This window comes from Triturus cristatus, chromosome 3_2 (genome assembly GCF_964204655.1).
Source record: "Triturus cristatus chromosome 3_2, aTriCri1.1, whole genome shotgun sequence".
Taxonomy (NCBI): domain Eukaryota; kingdom Metazoa; phylum Chordata; class Amphibia; order Caudata; family Salamandridae; genus Triturus; species Triturus cristatus.
In genome coordinates, this window is record NC_140584.1 from 300255357 (window position 1) to 300261356 (window position 6000).

General features: G+C 42.9%; 1 long non-coding RNA gene across 1 annotated transcript in view; it reads left to right on the top strand.

Annotated features, from left to right (window-relative positions):
* LOC146857203 (uncharacterized) overlaps nt 1–4548 on the top strand; it is a 102518-nt gene extending 97970 nt beyond the window's left edge. Inside the window, exon 6 of the long non-coding RNA XR_014979550.1 lies at nt 4301–4548. This is a non-coding gene — a long non-coding RNA (uncharacterized LOC146857203). The remainder of the gene's footprint in view (nt 1–4300) is intronic.
* The last annotated feature ends 1452 nt before the right edge of the window (nt 4549–6000 follow it).

The following is a 6000-nucleotide window of genomic DNA, read 5'->3' on the forward strand; positions in this document are numbered from 1 at the left end:
GTTTACATTCCCCTATTAAACGGCAAAGGATCTTGACCCATCTGGCCAAATTAAATGCGGACATTGTCTTTTTACAAGAGACTCATCTCTCCGCTGATGAATCGTTAAAGCTGAAAAGGGGCTGGGTGGGGGAGGTCTTTTTCTCTCCTGGGGATGGCAAACGGAACGGTGTCATGATTCTTTGCCGTAAGTCTCTTTCGTTTACATTATTGTCCCAGAACTCAGATGTTAATGGGCGGTGGTTAAATGTCAAATTATCCTTTAAGGGGGTTCCTATATCTCTGTTTAACGTGTACGCCCCAACGTGTGGAGAACCTTCCTTTTGGTCCACCTTAGCAGCTCAGATTGCCCTTGGTTTGGAAGAAAATTTTATATTTGCTGGTGATTGTAATCAGGTTTTTGACCCCTTTATAGATAGGAGTTCCAAAGTCCCTTATATCCCCAATAAACCCCACAAATCATTTGTGCGAGTTATCTCCCAACACCAACTCTTTGACGCCTGGCGTCTCTGCAACCCAACCACCAGGGAGTATACCTTTTACTCCCCCTCTCATCATACCCAGTCAAGAATCGACTATATTTTTGTTTCTCACTCCATCTCACAAACCCTTACGCAAGCAGAAATTGGCCCTATCCTGTTATCAGATCATGCCCCCGTGTCAATCGTATTCGAAATTCTCCCTCGAGCCACAGGTCCTAAGAGGTGGCGATTTAACAACACCCTCCTTCTGGACCCGAAATTCACCGCTGCTTTTACGACCTTTTTTGAAGAATTTTTTGAGTTTAATACCGACCAATCCATGCCCTTCTCCACCATTTGGGACGCTTTCAAGGCCTCAGCGAGAGATTTCGTGATTGGCTTTGTTGCAAAGAGGCGGAAACTTTCCCGCAAATTTACTGCTGACCTTCTACGGGACATCAAGACACTGGAACACTCCTTTTACATCTCGCACTCGAGCCAGTCCCTCACGGCCCTCATCAACGCCAAATTAGCATTTAACAAAAAGTCTACGGAGGATGCTTCTTTGTACTTATTAAAGTCCAGTGCTAAATTTTATGGGGGCAAAAACAAGGCAGGAAAGATTCTGGCTAACTATCTGAAAGTCAAACAGAACAGACTCAATATTGAGTCTATTTATGATGAGTGCCTGGATCTAAAATTTAAAGATTCGGATATTCTGACCGAATTCTCCCTATTTTATAAATCCCTATATGCCTCCGAATCGCAGCCCTCTGACGACTCTCTCTCCCAGTTTTTTTCAACACTTCAGGCTCCTTCCTGTCATCAGTCGGATCTCACTCTCCTGGAATCCGATCTAACGCACCGAGAATTGTCAGCGGCACTCCAGCTGCTCAAGAAAGATAAGGCGCCGGGGCCGGATGGCTTTACAGTAGAGTTCTTCCAACACTTTTCTAAGCTTTTACTACCCAAGATGCACTCCCTCATAACTTCTTTTAACACACTGGGGCGTTCCTCAGGCACCTTTTCGGAAGCACACATATGTTTGATACCGAAGGAAGGGAAAGACCATAGACACTGCAAGAATTATAGGCCTATTTCTTTGGTTAATATAGATTATAAGATTTTCTCAAAAGCCCTAGCCATACGTCTTGACTCCTACCTGCCTGACTTACTAGAAGCGGAACAATCGGGCTTTGTTAAAGGCAGATTTATCACGGACAATACGAGACTTCTCTTTGACGTCTTGACCAAAACCTCGGCCTTGAAACACCCCCTAGCGGCAATAGCGCTTGACGCCGAGAAGGCGTTTGATCGAGTCGAGTGGAAGTACTTGTTTCATACTCTTCGTTGGTTCGGCTTTGGCCCCAAGTTTGTGTCCCTGATCTCTCTCCTTTATTCTAACCCCCGTGCGGCTATCTGTGCTAATGGTCTGATATCCCCATATTTCGATTTGGGCAGAGGAGTTCGTCAGGGTTGTCCTCTCTCCCCTTTTCTTTTTAATCTAGCTTTGGAGCCCTTTCTCTCTAAGCTTCGCCAAAATCCGAATGTATTCGGCTTTCAATCAGCGAACATTCACCTTAAATTAGCTGCCTATGCAGACGACATTTTGCTTTTCATGTCCAATCCCAATGTTTCTGTTCCTGCCTTTTTGACAGATGTACAGGCATATTCCAAAATCTCTGGCTACAAATTGAATAGCGATAAGTGTGAGATTCTCCCCCTGACCAAGTACACTTTTAAAGCAGATTTTAGTGCCTCAAATTTTACATGGAGCCCCTCCCATATTAGATATTTAGGCATGCATATTACTCCCTCAGTATCTGACACAGTAGAGCTATGTCTAAATAAATGCCTACAAAAAATCACTGATTTAACGGCCAGGTGGCATCCATTGTACCTCTCGTGGTGGGGTCGGCTAGACACCATAAAGATGATGCTTGCACCCATTGTACTATACACTATATCCAACATTCCAGTCCCTATTCCGGCCAAATTCTTCAAAAAAATTAATTCCGCCCTCTCTTCCTTCTTGTGGAATTCAAAGCGATCTCGTATGTCACTAGCTAAGCTGATTCGCCCAAAAACTGAGGGGGGAGTTAATTTTCCTGATTTTCAGGTTTATCAAAAAGCTTTCCTTCTACGACAAGCCTCACTTTGGCTGCTTGATCCTTCGGAGAACTGCCCTCTATGGCTTAGAATAGAACGTCTTTACCTCTCTCCTTTCTCCTTCCCTGAATACCTCTCATTCTCACGTAAACCGCAGGCGGTGTCCTCTCCTATAATCAAACTGACTTCCAAGCTCCTGTTACCCTCTCCTCCTTCGCCTCCAGATTCGATCGACCACTTCCTAAGTTCAACAATCTGGCATAATACTGACTTGACTATCCGCGGCAAACCATTCTTTTGGAAATCCTGGCGTCGAAAGGGTTTAATATGGGTGCGCCAGCTTTTCTCAGATTCAGAGTTTATGTCCTTTCACCTGCTTAAACAATGCTTTGATCTGCCTGCCTCATTCGCGCATAAACACTCTTTGCTCAAATCGGCTGTGATGGATAAGTTTGATCACCTATCTGCTTTGCCTCAGGTCCCCGCTTCTCAGACTTCTACCTCGCAACTCTCCTCCCTACTTAAGTCTAAACCCTCGGCTTCTAGTATATATAAACATCTGCTAGGAGCAGGTGCTCCTAGACAGAAATCTAAGGTAGAGGAAGCTTGGGAGCGCGATTTTCAACTTTCATGGCCACTTTCTCTCTGGAACAATATCTGGCTCAAGTTGCGCAAATCCTCCAGGGCAGCAAACCTCACGCAAACGTTATTTTTTGTGTATAATCGTATTCTACTTACACCGAGTGCTTTGAGCAAAAGATTTGCATCCACTCCAGACACATGCTGGTCATGTTCGTCCCCAAACGCTGACATATTTCACGCGCTGTTTTTATGTCCACTCGTGCAGAGCTTTTGGGAGCGAGTTTGGTCCCAAATAAACCTGATTTTTGACACTGCATTCCCTTTTTCTATCCCTCATATTTTCTTGGGGAGTCTCGCACCATGCTGGGAGAATGTCCCAGGTAAAACTAAAATTGTTGATCTGTTGTTAGCAGCGGCGTTTCAGCAGATCACGGTTAATTGGAAGGACTCCACAAAAATTTCCTATAAGGCGTGGTGGTATGTAATCTGCCATAATCATAGATTGGACACCTCTTTCGTATATCCCGTAAAACTGGCGACGAAACGTCTAGAACTGTGGTCCCCTGTTACATTGTTCCTTGACAAGTGTGCCAAAAAATCCTCTCAGATAAAGCCGTCCCAACCTGAGGTCTTGAAGCCCCCATGAACCCCTTACACGTTCCCAGATTTACTTCCAAATTTTAAATACTGTTTTGGTTCATTTTCTATGCATTACTGGCACATCTTCTACTCATGAGTTTGTCTCTTATTTTTTCACGCAGTATAAGTCGTTTATAATGTGAAGGCATGAAATTGTCGTTTTCTTTTTGCTCTTTGTCAATGAATTACCTTGATATGTATTTACTGTTATTGCCTGTAACATGGATACCTTTATTTGTCTCAATAAAACTTTTCTTTCAAACTTAAAAAAAAGTTATGTTATCGAAAAGGGAGGGTAGTAGCAGATAGTTATTGACAGGCGCTGAGTCAGAGTCTGTGGCAAAAATGCGCAAGGATATGCTGCATCCTGCAGGTGGGTTTTGAGCCTGGCAATGTTAACATTGCAGTAGTATAAAATATCTTCCTACATGAGGAGTATAAATTACATATTATTGCTCCTAGTGTACTATCTATTGGATGATTGTCCTCACTGACTTCCATTTTTTCTAGGTTGGTTGAGCAATCACACAACAAACCTTGGCGCCCTAAAGCGAAACTCTGACAGAACAAACGTCACAGCAGGAATCAGCTGGACAATCAGTCACTGAAGCAATGAACTCAGTTACTTCATAGCCTTGGAATCTCTTAACATGGGTCTACTTTGGAATCATAGTAATATGAAAATCTTTGAAATGTCTCCATCATAACAGTAATATTGTTAAGGAAATTGTGCCTGTACTTTCTCTTCTGAAGTTTGCCCTTCCTCTAGAGATTGGAGGACTTTCCATTACCACTGACTTTAAATCTGTAGTCTTTAAGCTTAAGTGTGTCTTTACTTAATGTAATAATTTTATGACATTTTCAATTAAATCATTAGAACCACCAATAAACGTCATGTCTTTTGTTGCAAATGAAACACAAGTATAAAAAAAACCAACACAGAACCATTAACTCACACGAAATATGAAAAGTCAGGTCAGCTGCCAATGGAGACCACCATTTTTACAAAGACTTTTCTGTATATTACATCTTACAAGAGGTCTCAATTACAATCTCCCTGCTATTTTAGGATCCCCACACATACTCCTGTTTCAGCAGGTATCTGGATTACACATGCAAAGTTTACCACACCGAATAAAAGCCACCTGCGAACAAGTCTGCATCTCCCACATAAATGTTGGCGGGTCTAATCTGCCAGAATTTAACGGGTGGAAAAAACATGATAAATACCAGAACATGTGGATTTGGTGCTATAAGTACCAAAACCTATATGTTATGCCCCATTTTAGGGCAAATCATGGGATATGTGTCATTTATGGCACCCACTAAATTCCGAACCCTTGCGGTGTCAGATTTTATCGGGTGTTAGGAATACAGCAGACATTTGTGAGGCACTTGTAATCGAAGCTCACTATAAAACTAACTCCTTACTTGATCCTCCTTCTCAGATTATCAACAGTTGTGACAATCCTCTCCTGCCATTGAAAACATACAGTCAATGCATCAGTGACATATCTCTCATCACTACCTTTTCAATTCTGATGGGTACTTTTCACCACCAATTACACACCTTTAAAATAGACACAGAATGGATCCACAGAATTCTACAGCAATGCTCAAGAGATCAGGTAGATGGCGCTGTGTGGCTCTTTGATGACTCCCTTCTGCCCCGGAAGTGACAAGAGAAGTGCCATATATAAGCACCACCCCTGCGTACTAGTCAGTTCTTTCTTTCCACGCCCTTTGATGATGATCCAGAGCTCTGCTTCCAACTTCTTCAGTTTTTTCAACAACTACAAAAGTTTTGCAGTGTGGTTGCTAACAGTGTCCACACTGAAAACAATAGGATTCGAATCATCATGAGACTGAAGAAAGCAGACATTGCACCGACCTGTATGAGCAGTGTCTATGCTGCTTCGGCTCCTGGCAGGACTGTAAGTCATGTGACAAGTGTGCCCTCAGACATTCTAAAGCGATTTTGGACTGAGAGGTGAAACTCTATGTTGTCAAGCACAATTAGAGGTCACAGTCGAAGCATAAGTGCTGCTCATGGTCCAAGTTGTGTTCTAGGTTTTGAGGCCGCGCATGCAAAAACTCCAATTCTAGGTCAAAGACTTCCAGTAATTCCAAATCGAAATCTTGACACAAGAACGCCAAGCGGGACTCAACGCTATCATCCACACTCAAAGCCTAGCAAGAAGGCAAAAGAC